The sequence below is a fragment of the Macadamia integrifolia genome, chromosome 13 (genome assembly GCF_013358625.1).
Source record: "Macadamia integrifolia cultivar HAES 741 chromosome 13, SCU_Mint_v3, whole genome shotgun sequence".
In the NCBI taxonomy this organism is placed as follows: Eukaryota; Viridiplantae; Streptophyta; class Magnoliopsida; order Proteales; family Proteaceae; genus Macadamia; species Macadamia integrifolia.
Window position 1 is genome coordinate 3,782,864 of NC_056569.1, and position 25,091 is coordinate 3,807,954.

General features: G+C 39.6%; 1 non-coding gene across 1 annotated transcript; it reads right to left on the reverse strand.

Moving 5' to 3' along the window:
- Positions 1–3,615: 3,615 nt before the first annotated feature.
- Positions 3,616–3,722, reverse strand: LOC122060357. Its single transcript, XR_006134376.1, has one exon. It is a non-coding gene; the product is annotated as a small nucleolar RNA R71 (small nucleolar RNA).
- Between the last annotated feature and the right edge of the window lie 21,369 nt (positions 3,723–25,091).

The following is a 25,091-nucleotide window of genomic DNA, read 5'->3' on the forward strand; positions in this document are numbered from 1 at the left end:
TCCCCACTCAAGCTGGCCAGACATGCATCCGCCTTGGGGAGATAGTGCCTGATGGTGGAAAGTCTGCCTGGGGGAGAATCTAGGCAACATGTCTCAGATAGCACGTTCCTTTCTGCTATTTTCCTTGGGTCAGTGCCTCTTCAGTGACCTTAGAGGGGGAGTAGATATCCGCCAGGTGTACTTCCTCAAAAATCTTCGCACAGTAGATTCCTGGGACTGGGGCGGAGCTGCCTATGCATATCTCATATGGTCCCTGGTCCTACTGTCCTACAGAGATAGGGGCCTTAAGGGGGCAGGCTACATTATCCAGGTAACTTTCCTTCTCATATCTATTTTCTTTCAGTCATTTGGTCTGCACTTTCTTACTTTGATTTCTTAAAACAACCTTGGTGTTTTGAGCACCTGGGAACTACAACCCCTAAACTGAGGGATCCTGAGACATTCTTCTTCCCCCTGGCCACAAAGTGGGGAGATAACCAGGTGGTCCGGGTCGGATGCCATCCTCCGGGGACCACTACTCATTCGCTTTTGAACGATCTCACTGAGGTATGCTATGTTTGACGCTAAAATTCTATTTTCCTGATGCTGTACTTACCCTTCCTTGGTTGTGCAGGTTACTTGGAGACCATTCCATGACCTTGTGTTTTCGGATTCCGAGAGAGTCACCTTGGCTCATCAATTGTCTGAGAATCGAGTTCTTTTCCAGGGCATATGGGGCCATGCCTAGTACTTAGGAGAGAGAATAGTACCCCAGTGGTTAGACATCGATCCACGCCCTTCTCCCGGTCTTCCTCCACCCACTATTCGTTGTCCAGAGATTGTCCCTGTAGACGAGATGAAGTGCTTGGCTAACGGAGTATGGGAGGACTCCTTTCTTGATCCGGATAGGGACTATGGAGCCTTCTTGGAGGAGGAGATAGTGTGCACCTGATGAGCACATTTATGTGTGAAATCTAGGGTAGTAGAACATGCATTTTACATATTTAGAATGGAGCTACCTTGGGTTTTACTCTCTTTTTGCAGGTTTTATATTTTCAAGGCCTTAAGGACTATCGGGCGCTATATCTTCAATTTTACACGTAAAGAGGTCCTATTTCTTTTCATGGTTACGAAGAGGATGAAATTCTGAGCAAGATGGACGTGTTCAATTAAAAGTACACATTCATTTGGTCACCCGTACAAATGATTATTCTTTTCGGGTCAGAAAAAGAATAATGGATCAGAACTGAACCGAGATGCAGAACCAGCCCGTTTGCAATTGTCCCAGAGGTACAAGGAATACTCCAAATACCAACAAGGATTGATGGACCACATCCTTAAGTGATTAAAGATTTGTTTTTGGTAACAACAACTACCTAGCGTAGTTGGTGAGCTATGGTGTACAAAATTCCCTTGCTCACCAAGAGGTCTCAAGTTCGAATCTCATGGTTGTTTTTTTTAGAGAATTTTGTTGAAGATTTTCTGCTTTTCACTCACTTAAAGCACTAAGGGCATGGAGGGGATTTCCACATCAAATTAGAAGCAAGCAAAATCGTGGAAGGGTTCCTGCGCAAGAAGAGAAGAGAAAAAAAGGAAAGAAAAAAAAAGAGGGAAGAAAATTGTCCCTTGGAGGGAGAAAAAGAAGAAAAATAAATTAAAAAAAAAAGGAAAGAAAATAAGCAAACAAATTATAGGAAAATTCTCAAAGTTTATTTTTCTCTTCTCTCTCCTCCACCTTAGCACTTTTGGTCTCAAAAGATCTTACAATCAATTGTGGGTTTCTCTCTTTTAGGAAAGAGAAAATTGTTACCCTACCTCTCCATTCCCTATAAATACAACTCATGTAAGAGGAGGGGAGACAATTCATTCTTCTTCTAGTTTTTTTTAGTTGCTCTCTCTTTCTCTTACTCTTTCTTTAGTTTTAGTTCTTCTTTATCTTTTCTTTAATCACTTTTGTAATAGTTTTTTTTTTTATTTCAATTAATTCAAGGACTCTTTTATTTTTATTCAGCCCTTTTTGTTTATGATTTATGCAATTGAGTTGTAATTTTTTTAAGTTATAGTTCTAGGCATAGATCTAGGTGACAAGATCACGAGTCGTGGAGCAATTGTTTTTCAAGTTCAAGCATTGATTCAAGCAAGTAGGCTCCTTCAGTAGTCTTCTCTCCCCCCTCTCATTCCCTCTTCTGACTACCTTTTCTTTCTTAATTTAGGATTTTTATTTTCAGTCGTTACATTATTGCTATCCCTTTTCCCCAAGGTTCATGGCTAGTGTATGTGTTGGCTTTGCCCCTCCTAGCCATAGAACCATCAATTTATTGTTTTTATTTTAATTGTCTCCCTTTCCCTAAAGCCAAGTAGAGTAACCCTTGTAAGAGTGTCTCTCTGGTCAAGTAGGGAAGCTCATATTATGATGCATCCCTCGGGCTAAGTAGAGAAACCTACGTGTGAGTCTCTCTCTAGCTTTATCCCCTTTCTTTTACTTTATTTTTATTTTAGTATTTTTTCCTTTATTTATTTATTTATTTATTTTTAATTGAGTGGGTTGTTTATTTTCAATTATTTATTTATTTAATTTTAATTGCGTGGCTTGCATCTTTAAATACTTAGATGACGAATGGTTAGGACGTTATTTTAGATACATATGTTTAGGACGGTAATTAGAATTAGATCACAACCATTAATTAGTTCACTTTCGCATTATTAAAAGAAATAAAAAATAAAGTGGCTGCTCTCCCTGTGTTCGACCCGTAGCTATATTGATCCGTACGCTTGCGGTTACATTTTAAATCTCAAACAAGTTTTTGGCGCCGTTGCCGGGGAGACAGTTTCATGTTATTTTCCACTTTCTTTTGGTAAATCGGAGTGCTTTGTTTTATATTTTTCCTTTTCTTTTATTGAATTCCTGAGAAGAACAACTTGCAATAATAGTTGTATCAGTGGAGGTCGCCATGCCTCACAGTATGATAAAGACAGGTTTCGCCCTGTAGCAGTACCTCAGGAATTGACCTGAGCAACCCCGGATCCCTACCGGTAAGCTCCCAAAAAGCCAAAAAAAAAATTCAAAAAAATCAAAAAAATCATTAAAAAATTTTTGCTATCCATTCTTTTGTGCTTGTCTTACTTTAGTTGTGGGTAGTTTTCTATTGCATGAGTGTTAGGTGGGTACATAATATTAAGAATCGGTTAGAAAGAAGAGATCCAACAAGTAGTGACCCTATACGTTTGCTCTCTTTAAAACCCTTCAATATGGGAGACCAACAGCAAAACCCTTCACCTAAATCTCTGAAAGATAGGTTCTACCCTACTAGAACAGCCCAACCTTCCTGTATAGTTCTACCACAAGCCCAGGGCAATAATTTTGAACTCAAATCTCAATACATCACTATGTTGCCCCACTTCCATGGGTTGACCTCTGAGGATGCATACCTATTTCTAAGGGAATTTGAAGAGGTATGTGTTCTAATTAAGATCCAACAAATTTCTGATGATGCTGTTAAGCTTAGGTTTATCATTTTTGCATTGAAAGACCAAGCTAAGAAGTGGTTGTATGGGTTACCCACAAATTCCATAACCTCATGGGAATAGTTCACAGTTGTCTTCCTTAAGAAGTTTTTCCCAACTCACAAGACCAATAAGCTTAGAAGTGATATCCTTCAGTTTAGGCAAAAGCCTAGTGAGTCATTTTCCAAACTTATAGAGAGATTCAAGGATCTACTCCAAGAATGCCCTCACCATGGCCTAGACCTATGGCATTTATGTTAAATAATTTATGAGGGTATTGATTACCCAACTAAACAAATGATAGAGTCTATGTGCCTTGAGGGATTCACATCCTTTACAGATGAAGGAAAGGCATGGGAATTCTTACTTGACTTAGCTGCAAAACCCGTGAGTGGGAATCAACCCAAGAGAGTGAAAGAACCATAGGAGGAAAAGATATTTTGTGGATGGGATAGTAGCAAGGAAGCCCATTTGGATAGCCTAATCAAGAGGATTGAGGCTATTGTTCCTAGAGAGCCATCATCAGTCAATTTGGTTAAGATTTGTGCTTGGTGCCAGTCCCCTGGACATGTCATAGAAGAATGCCCCAACACCTCTGGGGGCACTTCTAATGATAGTGTTAATGCCTTATACCAGAATAATCCATATAGTAACACCTACAATCCAGGATGGAGAAATCACCCAAATTTCTCTTGGAATCAGGGCAACCAAGCAGGACCTTCCAATTTCTATAATCAAGGTCAACCTGGACCCCAAAGGCCTCCCTTTGCACAACAATCTTTTAACCAAAATACTTTTCCTAAGTCAAATGTAAGACCTCAGGCGAGCTTTCCTAGGGCCCCTCTCCTATCATCTTATCAGCAACCCCCTGGGTTTACCAACACTGGAGAGGCAAGTAGAATAAGTGACTTGGAAAAAAATATGGCCCTCCTCATCACAAGCCATCAAAATCTTACGAGAGAACTTACCCAAGTTGTCACAATTATGCGTGAGAGGGAGAAAGGAACTTTACCCAGTCAACCAGAGCCTAACCCTAAGCATCATCAGCCTGTTAGTTCACAAGGACCAACTAATGCACCACTGAATATAGTACAAGGTCAGACCCAACAAGGGCCCTCTAACCAATGTAATGTTGTTTATGCCCTTAGGAGTGGTAGAGAGTACCAACAGAGTGTTTCTAAATCTTCCCCATCTATTACTCCTATTAACTCTTCTTCAGTGTAGGACACAAATGTGCCTCTTGTTCCAGGTTCGTCTGATGAACCTAAATATTTTTCTGAAACTAAAGATGATTTGGTTGAGGAAACAAAAAATGATTCTTCTGAACAGGGGCAAATCCCTAATAGTCCTTATGTTCATCCTGTCCCATTTCCTAATCGCTCGGTAAACAAAAAGAAGACTGCTTCCATGGACAAAATTTTAGAAGTCTTCAAAAAGGTAGAAGTGAACATCCCTCTTTTGGGTGCCATATCCCAGATCCTCGCCTATGCAAAGGTACTGAAAGATTTGTGTACTCACAAACGTATCACTAGTGTGCCCAAAAAGGCGTTCTTGGCAGGTAACATTAGTTCCATAATTACTCAGCCTATAGCAGCCAAGTATAAGGATCCAGGGAGCCCTACCATATCTTGTGTCATAGGCAACACCTATATTGAGCATGCCTTACTTGACCTTGGCGCAAGTGTGAATCTTTTACCTTACCATGTGTACAAGCAACTAGGATTAGGAGAATTGAAAGCCACTAGAACTACGCTTCAGTTGGCTGATAGGTCTGTTAAGATTCCTAAAGGGATGGTTGAAGATGTCTTACTAAAGGTGGGGGAATTTATTTTCCCTGTTGATTTCATTGTGTTAGATACTAGACCCTTCTCAACCAAGGATGAGATCCCAATAATTCTAGGAAGACCATTCTTGGCTACAAGTAACGCATTAATCAATTGTCAGAATGGTTTCCTAAGATTATCTTTTGGTAACCAAACTGTTGAGTTTAATATGTTTAGGATTGGCAAGCAACCACATATGGAAGAAGAGATCAATATGCTTGAGGATTTTTTGGATTTTTCTGATGATTTAGTTACCAACTTTGATATTGATTTTGATTCAGAATTCCAAGAGTGTATGGATGAGTAGGATGATGATAGTAAAAATTTCTTTTCTGAAGTCTTGAGTCTTCACACACTCATGGAGCCCTTAGGACCCCTTTCCAATTCCATTCCCAAACCTTCCATAGTTGAGCCCCCTAAGCTAGATCTTAAGCAGTTGCCATCTAATTTGAGGTATGCTTTCCTAGGTCCTGACCAGACTCTTCCTGTAATAATTTCTTCAAATTTGACTTCTAGCCAGGAAGAGGAGTTACTTAAAGTGTTAAAAGATAATAAGGAAGCCCTAGGTTGGACCATAGCTGATATCAAGGGTATAAGCCCTTCTATTGTGCAACATCATATGCATCTTATGGAGGATTCCAAACCATCCACGGAACCCCAAAGAAGAGCTAACCCAGTGATGATGGAAGCCATTAAGAAAGAGATCCTAAAGTGCTTGGATCATGGAATAATTTATCCTATTTCTGACAGCCAATGGGTAAGCCCAGTTCACGTAGTGCCTAAGAAGTCTGGTGTGACTGTAGTTCCTAATGCCAACAATGAGTTGATCCCTACCCGTGTCCAAATAGGATGGCGAGTGTGCATAGACTATAAGGAAGTTAAATGCGGCAACTTGGAAGGACCACTTCCCATTGCCATTCATTGATCAGATGTTAGAGAGGTTAGCTGGACATGAATACTATTGTTTTCTTGATGGATATTATGGCTATAACCAAATCCCAATTGCTTTAAAGGACCAGCATAAGACTACTTTTACTTGTCCATATGGAACATTTGCTTACAGGCGTATGCCCTTTGGGCTTTGCAATGCCCCTGCTACGTTCCAAAGATGCATGATGAGCATTTTTTCTGATATAGTCGAAAAATTCTTAGAAGTATTTATGGATGACTTTTCAATTTATGGGAATTCCTATTCTGAATGTCTTCATCATCTTTCCCTTGTTTTGAAAAGGTGCATATCTAAGAATTTGGTTTTGAATTGGGAGAAATGCCATTTTATGGTTAAATCTGGTATTGTTTTAGGCCATGTAATATCCAAGGAGGGAATTAAGGTAGATAGAGCCAAAGTGGATTTAATTGATAATTTACCACCTCCTCAATCTGTTAAGGATGTCCGGTCTTTTCTAGGGCATGCAGGCTTTTAAAGAAGGTTTATTAAGAACTTTAGTCAGTTAGCCCGACCTCTCACTTTATTACTTGTCAAAGATCAGACTTTTGAGTTTTCCAAAGAGTGCCTAGAATCATTCAAGCAACTTAGGAAGGAGTTGACCAATGCACCCATTGTTCAGCCACCTGTTTGGACTGAACCTTTTGAACTGATGTGTGATGCTTCAGATTTTGCCATAGGAGCAGTTTTGGGTCAAAGGATTAATAAGTTGCCTATTGTCATTTACTATGCTAGTAGGACCTTAAATGATGCACAACTCAATTATACAACCACTGAAAAAGAATTTTTAGCGGTTGTGTTTGCATTAGAAAAGTTTCGGTCTTACTTAGTTGGTTCACATGTGGTGGTGTATAATGATCATTCTGCCCTCAAATACCTAGTTCAGAAGAAGGATGCCAAAGCCCGTCTCATTAGGTGGGTTTTACTTTTGCAAGAGTTTGATTTAGAAATTAGGGATAAGAAAGGAGTTGAAAACCTAGTTGCAGACCATTTATCCCGGCTTTCCAATTCCTTGACTGTTGATTCTCCAGTCAACGAGAACTTTTCAGATGAACAATTATTTGCAATGTCTAGTGAACCATGGTTTGCTGACATTGTCAACTTCTTAGTTTTAGGTGTGACTCCGGATCACTGGTCCACTCAAGATAAGTATAGGTTTCATTCCCAAGTTAAGCACTTTTTCTGGGATGATCCTTATTTGTTTAAGATATGTCCGGATTAGATTATCCAACGATGTGTTCCTGATCATGAGCAACATTCCATTCTCTCTTTTTGTATTGATCATGCATGTGGTGGACACTTTGGACCTAAGAAGACTGCCGCAAAGGTTCTCCAATGCGGTTTTTATTGGCCCACTATTTTTAGAGATGCTTTTGATTTTTGCAAGGCTTGCCCCGCCTGTCAGTCTTTTGGCCGTATCAATAAGAGGAACATGATGCCCCTCAACCCTATTTTGGTAGTTGAGATCTTTGATGTTTGGGGCATCGATTTTATGGGACCATTCCCTAATTCCTTTGGGAATTTGTACATATTTTTTGCCATTGATTATGTTTCTAAATGGATAGAGGCCATACCTTGTAAATCTAATGACCACAAAGTGGTGGTCCAGTTTCTCAAAGAGAACATTTTTTTTCGCTTTGGTGCACCACGTGCAATAATTAGTGATAGGGGTACTTATTTTTGTAATCGGCCTTTTGAGGCCCTAATGAAAAAGTATGGGATCACCCATAAGTTATCTACCCCTTATCATCCCCAACCTAGTGGCCATGTGGAGGTGTCTAATAGGCAGATCAAACAAATCTTGGAAAAAACTGTTAATCCCAACCGTAAGGATTGGTCCCTTAGGCTTATTGATGCCTTGTGGGCCCATCGGACTGCATTTAAGACTAACCTTGGCCAGTCTCCCTACCGTTTGGTGTATGGGAAAGCTTGTCACTTACCAGTTGAGTTGGAGCATAAGGCCTTTTGGGCCATCAAGAAGCTTAACTTTGATTTGTCTTATGCGGGAATTCATCGTAGGCTCCAACTATCTGAGTTGGAGGAACTTAGGAATGATGCCTATGAAAGTTCTAGGATTTACAAGGAAAAGACCAAAGCTTTCCATGATAAGCACATTCTGCGCAAATCTTTTGCAATTAGTGATAAAGTCTTATTGTACAACTCTCGATTGCATCTTTTCCCTGGTAAGTTTAGATCCCGATGGGATGGCCCGTTTATTGTCCATAATGTATATCCCCATGGGGCTGTGGAGATTTTGAATCCAGGAACATGGGTAATTTCGAAGGTTAATGGTCAGCGTTTGAAACCGTTCCTCGAGTTTCCTACTACTAGTAGTGAAGAGGTCATGGATCTCCATGAACCTTTTTACACTGATGACTAACTTTTAATCAGGTATGACCCCCTTGCATTATCTTTGTTTTTAATTCTTTCCATGCATTGAGGACATTGCATGACTTAAGTGTGGGGGAGGGAAACCAGTTTTTTTTTTTTTTTCACTTTGTTTTGTTTGTTTTTCTTTTTATTTTTGAGCTTGCTAAGGATGAAGTCCTACTTTGGCTTTTGGCTAATGATCATACCATTCGGTTGCTTGATGTATGAAAATAAAAGTTTTGACTAAGTTACCCATTTTGAACGTATAAAACCCTATTGAGAAGAAAGAAACAAGCATGTGCCTGAGATGGGACTTTCTTTTGAAAATAAGAGACCCTTGTTTTATGGTGATGGACCATATGTAAGTCTGTGGGTTCCTTGTACTTTTGATTTGGAGTTGAGACCTTCTTTTTAATTTGGCATGGGTTGACAAATGCACAATTTTAAATGATATGTGAAATGTGGTATAAAGAAGAATAAGAGTTGATTCCCTTGGAACTAGACAGGGCATTGCGCCTCAGGACGCGTGGTGTCTTGATCGAAATTCCTTGGGAGGAAACTTCTGAAGTAACTCTAGCATCACTGCCTTTGTGGACATATGCAAAAAGTGAAGCTACATAGTAACTTGGGTGTCTGGTGTTTGCTCCACCATGTCATTTAGGCCAAAAGTAGTAGAGTAGAATAGAGTTTATTAAGCAGAAAAAAAAGAGAAAAAAAATGTGCAAATGTCATCATTGCTTGATAACATGTTTGGTCAAAAACACTCCAATGCCTTAGTCATTGGTTCCCTATTTCTTCACAAGTGGTTTTGCCTTAAGATAAGGATGTTTTGGAAGAGACAAGGTGAGTTCCAAATTAAGAAATATGCTAGTGCCTGGAATTGATAAAGGGTAATAAAAGTTCAAGTGTGGGGGTCCCTTGTAAGAGAAATTATCTTTGCTCCGGATCGGTATGAGCCTTACCTTTAGCAGTTGGGATTTTTTATTCTGAATTTTGGGTGTATATTCACTGCAAACACCCATGAGACACAACTCGTCCACTAGGGGTGACCTAGGGGTTTAAAGGCTTGTTGCACATGCTAAGTGCAACCGTGATTCCTACGAAAGTGAGTTAGGTTTTTTTGTCTTTATTCTTTTTCTTTTTGTCTTGCTCAAGGACTAGCAAAGTCTAAGTGTGGGGGAATTCTGATGAGCACATTTATGTGTGAAATCTAGGGTAGTAAAACATGCATTTTACATATTTAGAATGGAGCTACCTTGGGTTTTACTCTCTTTTTGCAGGTTTTATATTTTCAAGGCCTAACTATATCTTCAATTTTACACTAAAGAGGTCCTATTTCTTTTCATGGTTACGAAGAGGATGAAATTCTGAGCAAGATGGATGTGTTCAATTAAAAGTACACATTCGTTTGGTCACCCATACAAATGATTATTCTTTTCGGGTCAGAAAAAGAATAATGGATCAGAATTGAACCGAGATGCAGAACCAGCCCATTTGCAATTGTCCCAGAGGTACAAGGAATACTCCAAATACCAACAAGGATCGATGGACCACATCCTTAAGTGATTAAAGATTTATTTTTGGTAACAACAACTACCTAGCGTAGTTGGTGAGCTATGGTGTACAAAATTCCCTTGCTCATCAAGAGGTCTCAAGTTCGAATCTCATGGTTGTTTTTTTTTGAGAATTTTGTTGAAGATTTTCTGCTTTTCACTCACTTAAAGCACTAAGGGCATGGAGGGGATTTCCACATCAAATTAGAAGCACGCAAAATCGTGGAAGGGTTCCTGCGCAAGAAGAGACGGGAAAAAAAAGGAAAGAAAACAAAAGAGGAGAAATAAAGATTGTCCAAATCTTCTCTCTCCTCCACATCATCACCCACCAAAAGATTGTCCAAATCACATAAATCAAGAAGAAAATCGTCCCTTGGAGGGAGAAAAAGAAGAAAAATAAATTAGAAAAAAAAAGGAAAGAAAATAAGCAAACAAATTGTAGGAAAATTCTCAAAGTTTATTTTTCTCTTCTCTCTCCTCCACCTTAGCACTTTTGGTCTCAAAAGATCTCACAATCAATTGTGGGTTTCTCTCTTTTAGGAAAGAGAAAATTGTTACCCTACCTCCCCATTCCCTATAAATACAACTCATGTAAGAGGAGGGGAGACAATTCATTCTTCTTCTAGTTTTTTTTAGTTGCTCTCTCTTTCTCTTACTCTCTCTTTAGTTTTAGTTCTTCTTTATCTTTTTTGTAATCACTTTTGTAATAGTTTTTTTTTATTTCAATTAATGCAAGGACTCTTTTATTTTTATTCAGCCCTTTTTGTTTATGATTTATGCAATTGAGTTGTAATTTTTTTAAGTTATAGTTCTAGGCATAGATCTAGGTGACAAGATCACGAGCCGTGGAGCAATTGTTTTTCAAGTTCAAGCATTGATTCAAGTAAGTAGGCTCCTTCAGTAGTCTTCTCTCCCCCCTCTCATTCCCTCTTCTGACTACCTTTCTTTCTTAATTTAGGATTTTTATTTCAGTCGTTACATTATTGTTGTCTCCCTTTCCCTAAAGCCAAGTAGAGAAGCCCTTGTAAGAGTGACTCTCTGGTCAAGTAGGGAAGCTCATATTATGATGCATCCCTCGGGCTAAGTAGAGAAACCTACTTGTGAGTCTCTCTCTAGCTTTATCCGCTTTCTTTTACTTTATTTTTATTTCAGTATTTTTTTCCTTTATTTATTTATTTATTTTTTTAATTGCGTGGGTTGTTTATTTTCAGTTATTTATTTATTTAATTTTAATTGCGTGGCTTGCGTCTTTAAATTCTTAGATGACGAATGGTTAGGACGTTATTTTAGATACATATGTTTAGGACGGTAATTAGAATTAGATCACAACCATTAATCAGTTCACTTTTGCATTATTAAAAGAAATAAAAAATAAAGTGGCTGCTCTCCCTGTGTTCAACCCATAGCTACACTGATCCGTACGCTTGCGGTTTCATTTTAAATCTGAAACAGCACCCCTCTTGGTCCCAATGGTCTAGTGGTATGTTACCCTTTTTTGAGTATTTCCTACAGATTCTTCCTTGTTTTGGTCTTGACTAATGTTCTTTCAGGGGAGAGTGAGACGTGTAGATCCTTCTGCTATTCGATTACATGCTAGTGCTACTGATCCTTCACAAACAAGGCCACCAGTGCCGGTGGGTCTCTTAGGGTTTCTAACGTCCCCTTTCATGGCTTCCCTACCTAGACCTATCCCAATGCGGCCAACCCCAGTCGCCCTCATCTTCTGGAGCAGTACACAGATGTAGATGCTTCCCTTGGGCTGCCTATTCCTTATGATTATATGAGTATCTAATCATTTTCCAATTAACTCTTGACTTCTTTTGGCTGATATGCTCTTTCTCAGGTGTCCCTGAAGGTCTATGCTGAGATTAGGAGGATGCACTATGGCCTGTGTGAGGTGATCGTTGCCAAGGATCGGGAGATTTCTCGATAGGGTTCACTGATTGAGGACCTGAACCAGAGGCTAGAGGAGGTTGGAGTAGCATCTGTGGATTCCTCGATGCTTCATGAGGATGGTTCAGAGTACGGTTCAGATGATGGCTTCTGACCCATAGGGATTTGTTCCTGTATTTCCTGCAAACACAAACACATGGATATTTTCTTTCTTTTTTCTTTTTCCCTCCCCTTGTTTGTTCATTATTTTATTTTAGCATCTCTATGAAAACCTACTTTTAGCACAAAGAAAATATTTATTCCCCTTTTTTTTTTTTTTTTGCTTGCAATGCTTAGGCGCAATCAATTCCATAACTCAAGTAATAATTAGAATAATTGGAATAACACGAAAATTCAAATACTTCCTCATTCCATTACCAAGTGAATTTCATGAAAAGGGGGACAACTTTCCTACCACAGACGGGATAGGTAAATAACAAGGTGGGGAGACAACTCTTGGGGTAGGTGGAAGTTCACTAACTCCTCTGGGTCCATTGCCTCAATCCCATATTGTCGGCTGATGTACGTAGGCAAATAAAAAGATATGTGAGTCAATCCCATCAATCTAACATAGTTGTGGCCAGGGGTATTCATCAAAAAATCTTCTTATGGCTTCCCTGGGAACCTCCATGCGATATCTTGCACAGTTCTTTCCTACAGGTACTTTTCCCAATCGGTGATAAGGTTGAATTCCAGAACTTCTCTCTTATCCCAATAATAAAAAACTCCTAGTGGGCTTCCCCTTAATGGCGTGGTGAGCATCAGTTTCTCGAGGAGCCAAATTTGAAAAATAGCAGGACTCCCTTGATAATGATCTAGTTCAAATCTATGGCCATAGCTCATGTCATCAAATCCCTTGAATGTTTCTGCAAGAACTGTAGGGTCGATGACACCTCCCTTCTTCAACTGTTTTACTACCTCAATCAGAACAGATGGTGCACCATGCCCTGGAGTGTAGAGAACATAATGAGCTATCATACAAAGTAAATAAGCATCCAGGGATCGCTGCTGATGGATTCCTCCCATTGGTAGATATTGGATGAAGATCTGAGCCACCTTCAGAATGTCGATCTTCCCATACCTGACAAACTACTTTACTTTTTCTTCTTTCCATCCAAAGAAATCCTAAATTTCCTCTAAGCAATAATTCTTCAATGAGGGTTGGAACAAACTGCCTTTGGTTGGAGATAGCATATAAACCCGAAATTCTTCAAGAGTTGGGCAAATCTCTGCTAATCCAAACCGAAATACATGCAGGTTGGCATCCCAGTGTTGAGGCACCTGTTAGAGTAGTTGGTGATGTAGCTTCACACATCCAACTTGGCCAAGAAATGACACATTCATGGATTCCAGCAATCCTGGTGCCCTCATATTTATGTCTAAGGTCCATTTCCTTAATGTCTTATCCAATAAGCCCACGAATTTTCTTGAAACCAATACAAACAACGAGATATGATGATTTATCAAAGCATTACTCATTAGCTAAGGATTCAAACAAGTCTTTACTGCTGTTGCATCAAGTTCTTCTTTTTTTCTTTTGACTTTGACTGATCAAGGGTGGAGAATAAACTAGCCTTGATAAACTGGTGCCAGGTGGCAATTTTCTTTTAGGGGATAGAATACTGGATAAGAATGGACATACCATAGGTGAATGATAGATACCTAATGGCCTTACATGCCAAATGGTGATTCTTGGGGGATAGAATCCTGGATAAGAAGTGACGGACCAATGGGTGGATGACATATATCTAATGGCCTTTCATGCCAAATGGCGATTCTTGGGGGACACAAACTATGATGATCTTTTAAGATACCTTAATTATTAATTTAGGAACCAATTTATTGCCTTGAGATGGTTGCGACCCCACTTGCACATGTCAAGTTTCCTATGTATCCCTTAAAAGAAATTAGGTCTGACGTAGTTTAGGCTATTCACCCATTCAGACATAATATTTCTTAAGTTGATCCATGTTGACCAATCCGGGTATTTCTTCGCCGTTGTGGTCTATGAGCTTCATAGTCTTGCTTGGTAGAATTTCTTTGACAGTGAATGGGCCACTCTAGTTGGGCCTGAATATTGCTCTTGGGTCATGAATTGGGGCTCTTTGTTCCCAAAGAACAAGTTCACCCACCTCTATGTGATGGGGCTTCACATTCTTAGCTAAAAGTTGAGCTCATCATGTCTGAACTTCACCCATTCGCCTTCAGGTAGCTGATTATCAAGGAGTATCCTTAGGGATGGTACCAGGATTTCCATGGATAGAACTGCCTCAACCCCATATACCAAAACAACCCCATCAAGGATCGTACAGAAGTCCAGTATGCCCATAAGGCAATGTGTAACTTATCAGCCCAATCGGTATATGTTTTCACCATTTTCTGTAGGATGACTTTGATATTCTTGTTGGTTACCTCTACTGCCTCATTGGTCTACGACCTATAAGTGGTAGATCGATGCCTTTTGATACCGAACTTTGTGCAGATTTTGTCGGTCTTGCCCCAAAAATGGGATCCCTGATTTGATATCAATTCTTGAGGTACTCAATTTCACACAATGATATTTTCTTGGATGAATTTGGCCACCTTAGCAGATGTGAGGACTGCATAGGCCTGAGCTTCTACCCACTTGGTGAAATAATCAATGGCTACCAGGATGAACTTATGGCCATTGGATGCTTTAGGGTTGACTTTTCCAATGATATCGATGCCCCAAGTGGAGAATGGCCAAGGTGAACTAAGCGAATGCAGCTCGGTTGGCGGGATATGTATGATGTTATCAAATATCCGACACTTATGGCATTTTTTGACAAAGTCCACACAATCTGCTTCCATTGTGTTCCAATAATATCCCAGCTTGAGGATCTTCTTAGATAACTTATTGGCATTCATGTGGGGTCCACAAAGATCTTAATGAATTTCTTCCATGATAGTTGTAGCTTGTTCCTCATCTACACACAACAACTGTATTTTCTCATAGGATCTCTTGTATAACAAATCCTCTTGGAGAATAAACTGGGTGGCATATCTCCTAAAAAACTTCTTCTCTCTGTTAGTTGCTTCAATTGGGTACTTCCTTTCCCTGATGAAATCCACTATGTGAGTAAACCAAGACTCACCATCCACAATGAGAGGGTTTACAGAATTCTGATAAATGGGCCTACTTCTTTGTTTTACCAAAAATGGTTGGACTTTAGCCATAGGGTTGCACTCTACTGTAGAAGCCAAGGTTGCAAGGGCATCAACAAACCTATTGTTATCCCTCTAGAAGTATTCGTATGAGATCTTCTCAAAGTGTTCAATCACCTTTTCCAGATGTTCTTGATATGGCTTCAACTTTTCATCTCCAGTTTTCCACTTTCTTTGCGTCTGACAAATGACAATGGATGAATCTCTGTAAACCTTGATCCTTTTCACCCCAATGGTTAAAGCAGTTTTTAGCCCCAAAGCACAGGCTTCATATTCTGCAATATTGTTGGTACAGGGGAAGTCGAGGTGAAATGATGAAGGAAAATAAAGGCCATCAGGAGTGACTAGCATTATTCCTATGCCACATCCCTTTTGATTGGCTACTCCATCAAGGAATAACTGCCATTCATTAACTGTATCTTCTTCCTCCATTGCTGCGATTCCTTTATCGAAAAAGGCATCATCTAAGGATCTTCCATCTTCTGTGGGGTGAGCAGCGAAATGATCAGCTATGGCCTGGCCCTTGATAGATTTCTGAGTAATATATGTGATGTCAAACTTTGATAGCAAAAGTAACCAACGGGCCATCCTTCCTGTTAAGGCTGGTTTCTCGAAGAGATATTTGATGGGATCCATCTTTGAGATCAAGTGCACCAGATAGGAAACCATGTAGTGTCGCAACCTTTTAGCTGCCCAAATCAACGCAACACAAGTTCTTTCCAAAGATGTGTACCGGGTCTCATATTACAGAAACTTCTTGCTGAGGTAATATATGGCAGGCTTTGCTTCCTTTTCTGTTTCCTTCTGTGCTACCAAAGAGCCCATGGAATATTCTCCCATGGATGGATACAACAGAAGTGGTTCTCCTTCCACTGGTGGTGTCAATACTGGTGGGTTTATAAGGTACTCCTTGATCTTATCAAATGCTTATTGGCATTGGTCATTCCATTCCGTGGGCTTATCCTTCTTCAGTAGCTTGAAAATTGGTTCACAGATTGTGGTCAACTGAGCTATGAATCTGCTAATATATTGGATGTGACAAAGAAATCCTCGTATTTTCTTCTCAGTCCGAGGTGTGGGTATTTCCTGAATTGCCTTGATTTTGATAGGGTCGACTTCAATGCCTCTTTCACTCACCAAGAAGCCTAACAACTTTTCCGTCGTTGCCACGAACACAAACTTCAGCTGATACTTCTTGATTCTTTTGAAGAATCGCCTTAGTACGGGAATATGCCCTTGCCGATCTTTTGACTTTACTATCATGTCGTCCACATAGACTTCCACATCTTTGTTCATCATGTCATGCAATATGGCCGTGGTAGCTCTTTGATAAATTGTCCTGGCATTTTTCAGTCCAAAAGGCATCATGTTGTAACAATAGGTTCCCCACGGAGTGGTGAAGACTATTTTTTCACAATCCTTTGGCTGCATACTTATTTGGTTGTATCCCGAGAATCCATCCATGAATGATAACAAAGCATGCCCCGCCGCATTATCTACCAACACTTCAATGTGGGGTAATGGGAAGTCATCTTTAGGGCTCACTTTGTTAAGATCTCGGAAGTCCACGCACATCTGTACCTATCCATATTTCTTTGGTACTGGTACAATATTGACCAACCAATGTGTTGGGAAACATGTCCACACTCCTTGCTATGTTTTGGTGTTAACAAATAAACATACGTCTTTAACTTGGTTTGATAAAATGTGATTAGCTTGAAGAAAGTGTAATTAGTTTGAAGAAACACTTAGAAGGTCGAATTAAGACATCAAGGTTTGAACTCATGCAGACATGACCTTGAAGCTTAAAGACATTCAAGACCCAAGATAATAAAGACATTCAAGACCGAAGATGAAGACATCAAGACCCATAATGATGAAGATATCAAGACCCAAGATGAAGACCATATGATAGAGAATATATTTTGTAATTTGTACACACATTGCATATGCACGCACCTCATGCATTATACTAGAATGACCTTAGGTGGTAGAGTGCAATATGCTCTAGTTAAACTATGAAAACAGATTAACCTGACTCAAGGGAATTTTGGGCAATCTTAAAGTCGGTATTAGGAGATGAAACCTTCGTAGAAGTTGTAGGAAATTGAGTCGCGATTCCAAAGTAACTAATCCCAGGTCAATCTGAGGTCAGACCAAAAAGTTATGGTCAAAACACTGATGATGATAGCATTCTGTCAAAATAGTCTGTCATGTTGGTGGTCGACCGGAACTATCATCCCTTCTCTAGTGATATCAAAATGACCATCAATGCATCATCCATCTTTTACTTTGGCTCTTTAAGCCAATAGAATCAAGCATATATTGGTCCCCAAAATCTTAAGGGTCCATCCATGTTACAATCAAAATATCCCTTCGGATTCCAAACCCTTTTGGGTGTGTGAGGTTTAAATGGTGTGTATGCCCTTTGTGAATCATATATTTCATAATGTGCAGGTGGCCTGTAAGATTTAAAATCTCTTTGAGTCTTATATGGTCTATAAAGTGGATAAAACCTTTGATGTGTTTGTGGCCAATAGGGAGTATGTGGTCTAAAATCTCTTTGAGATTTGAAATTCCTTTGAGGTCTATCATGCCTCTTGGAGGGAGTGTAATAATACACACAATGGATGTTATTCCTTTTTGGAACTTGCCTTTGGTCATAATGGAGGTTTCTTCCCATTGGAGAAACTACATTTTCTTTTTCTTTCCCTTGAGGTGAGATTCCACCATCATAGCCAAGTCCTTCTTTGTCTTGAGGACTTTTGCATTGGGATCCTAATAATGTATCCAAAGTCTTTTGACCTTTAGTAAATGTATGAAATATGGTAGTTAACTTTGAGTTATCCTCCTCAAGTTCATACATTTTAGATGTCAATGATTCTATCCTCTTGTTAAGGGAAAGAACCTCCTTTTCCAAATTGGACTTTTCAGTTTCAAGTTTCAAACTTTCTTCATATAAAGCTTCAAAAGCTTGTTGAAGATCGTCATCATTAGATTCATTATTTGAAGTATCTAAATAATGAGATTGAGAACTTATCTCTAGTTTTTTGTTTCCATAAACCATTAAGGTGAGGTCTGTGACTTCTTCATCAGAGTCACTTTCATCTTCATCCGATGAGACTTCCTCATCATTCTCTTCTTCACTTTCTTCATCCAATTCTTTGGATGCTTTGAAAGCAATGAATTTGGGATATACTTTCTTGAATTCTTCATAGAGATTCTTTTCATGGGTAAGAAGTGAGCCCATTAATTCATATAGACTTATCTCGTTCAAGTCTCGGGCTTCATTGATAGCAGTTGTCTTTGGTTTCCACTTGGTAGGTAGTGACCTAAGAATTTTCCTGGCCATCTCAGAGTTGGTGTAAGTCTTACCAAGTCATTTCAAGGAATTTACAATATTAGTAAATCTAGTAAACATGTCAGAAATATTTTCATATTCATGCATTTGAAATAATTCATATTCTTGTATAAGCATGTCTACTTTTCTTTCTCTTACCTCTATAGTACCTTCATGTGTTACTACAAGTGTGTCCCAAATTTCTTTTGTATTTTCACACATACTTACTCTGTTGAATTCTTCCTCATTTAAAGCACATTGGAGGTAGGTGAGAGCCCTGAAATTGTATTGAAGAAGTACTAGATCATCGGCTGTCAATTCTGATTCATCCTTTGGCACCATCTTTCCATTAACAATTTTGGTGATGACATATGGTCCTCTTTCTTTAGTTCTCCAAACAAGAAAATTATATCCACAAATAAAATTCTTAAATCTACATTTCCAGAAGGAGAAGTTTTCTCCATTGAAGTATGGAGGCCTAGATGCATCCATTCCTTCAGGTGGTCGATTAAATGTAATCATGGTCTTTGACTCACTTTAAGACAACTTAATCTTATATATTGAGCTCCTACTCTGATACCAATTGAAATAACTTAGAGGGGGGGGTAAATAGGTTATACTAGTGGAAATTAACTCTTTTCAATGTATAGGTCCCAAGTGTGATTGCAAGTTAAAAACGATGCGAATAAATAAAATAGGCACAATCACACAACACAAGATTTATAGTGGTTCGACTCAATCTGAGTCTAGTCCACTCCCTACAAGAATCCTCTTGTAAGGTATTCTACTAGTTCTCCCTTTCAATACGATAGGTAGGGAAGAAAACCTTTACAATCTTTTTCACGGATAAGAGTATCCTTACAAATCCCCTTTACAGGCAGAGAGGCACCTTTACAATCTCCTTTGCAGGTAGAGAGGCACCTTACAATCTCCTTTAAGGTAGAGAGGCACCTTACACTCTTTTAAGGATAAGAGAATCCTTACAATCTCTTAAGGATGAGAGAGTCCTTACACAAGTCTAAGTACAGTCTAGACTTAATGTAAAATAGAAAATTGAGAAGTGGAATAAAAGAGGATTACCTCCGGTGTGGTTCAAATGAAATATGCAATGATGATAGAATGAATGCACCTTTTGAAATCTTCTTGATGCTTGTAATGTAAATGCCAAGATGTAGATGAAGACTTGTAGATGGTCTTGAGTTCCTCTTGAATGTAAAATAAAGAACTTGAACTCAAGAAATGGTGTAGACAAATTCTCACTTCTAATGCTCAAATAATGCTTCTCTAAAGTTGGGATTGATTATTAATTAATGAGTAGCATTAGAGGTATTTATAGGTGAGATTAGTGAAGCATTTTAGGTAGGAAATCAGGCTCTAACGGTCGTATTCTGGGACCACCGATCGACTGCCATCTGTAGTCGGTCGACCGAAAAGAGCCGTTGAGGCAAAATATAGTCGTTGGGGCACTTCCAGGCAGTCACCGATCAACCAAGACTTTCTACCGGTCAACTGGCTATGGTCTCGGACAGTTCCGGTGGACCAGGGCTTTCAGCCGGTCGACCGCCAATATGATAGACTGTTTTGACAAAATGCTATCATACTGACTAGTCGTTAGTGTTTTGACCATAACGTTTCGGTCTGACCTCAGATTGACCTGAGATTAGTTGCGTTGGAATCACAACTCAACTTCCTACAACTTTTATGAAGGTTTCATCTCCTGATACTAAATTTAAGATTACCTAAAATACCCTTGAGTCAGGTTAATGTGGTTTTCACAGAATTTCACTAGAACACATTTTTCCTAATATGTTCCTCACCACTTAGAGACTTTTCATACTTGGTCAAGGTATGCTCTATGGTCATTCTAGTATGATGCAATGCACATGCATGTGGTGAGTGCATATATATATATATATGTGGAAGTTACAAATTACATTAAAAATGTCCAATCTATCCTAGTGGTCTTCTTCTTCACTTGAACCTTCCACTCTTTGGCACTTTATCTTCTTTTCTTCTTGTTTGCAATTCCATGTCTTTAAGCTTCATGTCTTGACATCTTGAAGCTTAAATTCTTATGATATCTTCTTCAAGCATTGATGCCAACTTGTTGATACTCTTCATTTTATGACTTCAATCTTCATTTCTTCATTTCATTCACCAAATACGATCTTTGATATGAAGTCTCTACAAAACAATACTTAAAGGAAAATTGTGACATACCTTTATATATTTGTTATCATCAAAACCAACTATAGGAGTGTGGGCATATCCCTAACAGGTGCTATAGGTGGGTCTAGGTACCCATCGGTCCTACCTGCCAGTAGGCTCCAAGGCCCAGGAAATACTGACAAGTCTCAGTGGTGGGTCTGGGTACCCGCAAGTGCCATGCACCAGTGTCTAGTGGGTTCTGCTGTCCTACTTCCCTTCTTCATCCCCACCTTTTGGGGAACCGAGGGGGTCATTTCCTTCGCATTTTTGACCCATTTATGACTTCATCCACTTGAATACAACACAGATCTAGGTTCAAATCAAGATTTTATACCTTCCAGTTCAAGGAAACCCCAAAACCTTTGATCCTTCCTCCAGCTCAAGATATCACTTAAATGCCTTCAAATTTTGGTTGTTCCTCTTTTAAAACCATTAAAGACTTCACATAGACTCTCTCTTAACTCTTTGATTTGACCACACAAGAAGATTTCACAAGATTCAATGGATTTTAGCACTTACCTACCTCAAATTGTAGATCTCAAGGTTCCAATCACTTTTCCGGTGCCGAAATGGTGAGGTACGGCTTCGGCAACAAGGGGGAAACTCTTTCCCCCACACTTCCTTCCCTTCTCTTCCTTCTTCTTCTCCCTCTTCTTTACTCCTCTCGACCAACTCTTGCTAAAATAATAAATGGGAGAAGAGTAAATGCTATTTATAGTTGGGTCATAAATATCTACTAAGGGTGCATTTGATTTTGACACCTTATGACCTAAACCACATTAAACCGCAATATCGAGTGAAGTAGTCGGGAATTTCAGGAACACATGACTCTACCACGATGGGGAACTTGACACACATGTGATCACCCAAGTTGGGCTTGCTGGGGCACACATTTCCCCTACAGGTGGGTCACACTGGAGGGTGGTACCCACCTATGACCACCCACCTGTTGGCCAAAACATGGCCAACCTTGCTGGATTACGGTGGGAATGAGTTATCAATGCGTATTTTACTTTCGCAACTTGTTGTGAACCAAATTCTCATCATCTAATATAATAACATACCTTTTCTACTTATACATAGCCTTATGATATGTGCAAGGGCTTGGCTTAGGCATATGAACCACATCGACACTAGCTCAAACTTGTTTAACCACCCGCATTCGAAGTCACCTTTGTATCATATACCATAAGGCACCCGCATCAACCCTTACCGGTTCGGAATCTGCATGACCAAACTGAACCAAGCAAAAAATAAATCGGGTTTAGAGAGCAGTGTAGTACTTTTCCCCCCCTATTTTAAAAATTTCATCATCGAAATTGAAGTTACCTGGTAGTCCGAATAGATGAGAGTATTTAGCTTGGATTTCATCTTCTTTCTCCCAAGATGCCTCCTCAAGTGAGTGGTTAGCCCATCGCACCTTTACAAAAGCAATCGAGTCAGGGCCCACTGACAAGTTCCCGATAGGGGGCTAGTGGGTTCCGAAAAGTTTTGGGCAAGGTGCCTAGTGCACGTGCGAGGGCTGCATTGCAGGGCAACAATAGCGACTTTCGACCATCACCTTTTTTATTCTTTTGATGTATTCCCCTTTTTGTGCTCTACATATTTAAACTGTTATTTCTTATGTAATTATCATGCCTATGGTCCCAAATGTACATATATATACTATGTATAACAATTTGGGTATCAAGAGTAAGTGGGGAAGATTTACAGATATATGAGATAAGACTCCCGCTGAATTAACTAATTATATTTTCATATCCTATGTTGCATGCTGTGTTGTGGTTTTACTGCATCAGATGACCCTGGTGATTTTTTTTAGGTTACCCCCGGATCACTAGTCTGGTTCTATGTGAACGGGGCGTGACAACGTTGGTATCAGAGCGTGATGCTCTAAACACTCACATTTTACAAGTTCGAAACTTGTAGAATCTATAATAGGATTTGGGGTTGGGTAAATATAAAAGATTTTCACATAAAAGTTGTGATGAGATAAAAGTTAAAACGTACATCATGTTGCATGTACAAAAAGAATGAGTACAAAAGTTCAAAAAAAAAAAAAAAAAAAAAAGATGTTCCCTAGACAAGTTCACAAACAACCGTCCTGATTCACTGCACTTTCAATCATCTTCTAAATCAATGACTTCTGCCTCCCTAGATCTAGAGTTTATGTTGAGGCGACGATCATAGTTGTCGAAGCATCGGTTCACTAGCTTCACCTTTTCTTGTAGCTGTGCAAGGTTCACTGGTACCTCCACGGAGATTGAGTCCATGGCCTTGGATAGATCCCTAAGATCTATCTTCATCTTTACTTGGGTCCACCGGAGTGTTGTCCTGTCACGTGTGGCTCCCTCTTTTTGATTCTTCATGATCTGTTCTTGCCCTACCCGAAGTGCCTCTAATCGGTCCATCATACCTTGATAGTCAAAAGCCCCACTAGAGGAGATGGTGCTACATAAGAAGGATCCTAAGTCTCCATTGCTTCCTCCTCATCCACTACGGGAACATATTCCTCATCCTCCTCCTCATCATCCTCTAGAGCCATTTCCTCCTCATTAGCTTCCACAACATCATACAAATCCATCTTGTGTAATTTTCCTCGGGAAAACATGTCCAATGGGAACTTTCCCTCCTCACCTCTTAAATCAACATGAAAATGTTGAAATACGCTTATGAGAGACCGGGCATAAGGAAAGTTACCATCTGAGGGATGTGCAGTGTGGTATTCCATGGTCTTCATCATGATGAAGGGAAGACATAGGCGGGAAGCATCCTCCAAGGCCATGTAAATGCAGTAAACCATGTATGTCACCATGAAGTTCACCCAGTTCCTATGATTGGCTCTGGGGAGTAAGTTAAAGTATACCAGGTGGCTAAAAACATAAACATTTGGAATATATGCAGTCTTGAACTTGGGGCATACCTCGCTGCCACTGATGGTGTAGTAGATATGGCTCTATAACTCCTGGTCCATAAATGGACCCAAGGTCTTGCCCCTAGGAGGATAAAAATACTAGTTACCCTCCATTGATATGCCAAGAATCACCGTAAACAACTCTATGGGTAGTCTGATGTCCCGTCCCTTCACTCAGCTGGTGAGGGAGTATACCCTACCATCATAAGAAGCTTCGAGATTGTAGTAAAACATCCGAACAAGGTTGGGGTAGTAGGGTAAGTCGATGGAAAGCATGGACTGCCAGCCCAAAGCCATGAACTTCTCTAGTAGTCGAACCCTTGAGAAGTCCTCTACTATCATGAACTTTTCCATAAGCATAGGATTTGAGGAGAATGTGGACCATGACACGGCTGCCTCTAGACTTTGGAAAACATGCTCATCATACTCCTTAGGGTCTACGGTGCATTTCTCCTCGGGTGAGCCCTTATTGCAAAAGAGCTCGAAGCCGCACTTTTCCCCTTCTGATTTGGAGCTTTTTTGCTCCTTGATGGGGCAGCAGCTTCCTTACCCTTGCGAGATGACATCCTGCAAAGCTCACATGAAAGACATAAGAACTCGAGAAAATTCCAAGAGGAAGTAAATTAAGCAATGGATAAGAGAAGAGTTAATACAAATAGGACCATAAGAAGTGGAAAGTAGTGTGAATGACAACAATCCAACATGGCACTCATATTAAGTACATTGTAGGGGGGTAATGTGTCTTGAATGATGAACAAGGAGAGAAAACTAATATGGTGCTAATACCATTGTCATAATGTGCTCATATAGAAATGATAAGTTGACAAGGAAAAGAGTTGGCATGTACAATGTAGTGACCAAGTGAACATCAAGGTGTCATGATTTTTGAATGCACATTTCAGAATTTGAAGCCAATGAATGAGAGCATTTTATGTAGAGCATAGATCATGCAAATGCTCAAACTAACAACCCAAAGCATTAGGAAAATTTCAAGAGAAAAAAAAAAGGAGAGAAATTCCCTAGGGAAGAGCATAATCCATGAACATCCATAGCATTGAGAGGAATTCGACAATAGTGTGTAAAAGAAGGTTCAAATGTATACAATTACACATATCTCAGCTTTATGGAAGTCAAAACAATGAAAACCCCCAATTTTCTCATGAACCCTAACCTAAAAATATTGAAATTTCTTGCCAAGGAGTGATGGGAAGGTATGCATGCAATGTATCATTCTCATCACTACAATACAACCAAATGTGAGTGAATAACCCTATTTAGGTCATACATTGGGCAAGGAAAGGGGGAAGGAACATGAAAACCCTAAAATAGCAAAAAT